Below are 972 nucleotides of genomic sequence, written 5' to 3'. Positions count from 1 at the left end.
ATGAGTTTGAGTAAACTCCAGGAGTTGGTGATGGACAGGGAGGCCTGGTGTGCTGCAATTCATGGGGTCTCAAAGAGTCGGACATGACTGAGTGACTGAACTGAACTCACATCCATACGTGACTACTGGAAAAAACCATAGCTTTGAATAGACAGACCTTTGTTGGCTTGAACATTAGAAAACTTGTTTAAAACATTTCACAAATATTGGAGAATTTAGGAAACATTAACAGGTACCAAGAAAACTATTCAATTAAAAAATGAGATAGTTATTAAATTATTAACTCCAGGAACAACAAAACTTTTTGTACAAGAAGGGATATGTAGCTTCAGTACACTATTTGGCTCAGAAGGTATGTGATTATCACACAATCCTAATAAATCCTTACCTGTATGGAGAGGAGGGGGAAGAAGCAGGCAGAGGATGATATGTTGACCGTATTATAGGAAGTCAAGAGATATTTGATGAAACTGATGAATCCAAGGATGACAGTGTACACATATTATTTAGAAATCTGGCAGTAGATACCCGGAGAATCAAGCAGAAGAGCTGAAAGTAGTTTCATTCATTTCTTAAATGAAACTATTAGGTACTATTTTAAGAATTTATACATATTAAATGGGCTCCAAAATCACTACAGATGGTGACTGCAGCCATGAAATTAAAAGACGCTTACTCCTTGGAAGGAAAGTTATGACCAACCTAGATAGCATATTCAAAAGCAGAGACATTACTTTGCCAACAAAGGTTCGTCTAGTCAAGGCTATGGTTTTTCCTGTGGTCATGTATGGATGTGAGTGTTGGACTGTGAAGAAGGCTGAGCACTGAAGAATTGATGCTTTTGAACTGTGGTGTTGGAGAAGACTCTTGAGAGTCCCTTGGACTGCAAGGAGATCCAACCAGTCCATTCTGAAGGAGATCAGCCCTGGGATTTCTTTGGAAGGAATGATGCTAAAGCTGAAACTCCAGTAC

The sequence above is a fragment of the Bison bison genome, unplaced genomic scaffold, assembly GCF_000754665.1.
Source record: "Bison bison bison isolate TAMUID 2011002044 unplaced genomic scaffold, Bison_UMD1.0 scf7180017864268, whole genome shotgun sequence".
Taxonomy (NCBI): Eukaryota; Metazoa; Chordata; class Mammalia; order Artiodactyla; family Bovidae; genus Bison; species Bison bison.
Note: the sequence above shows the minus strand (reverse complement) of the source record.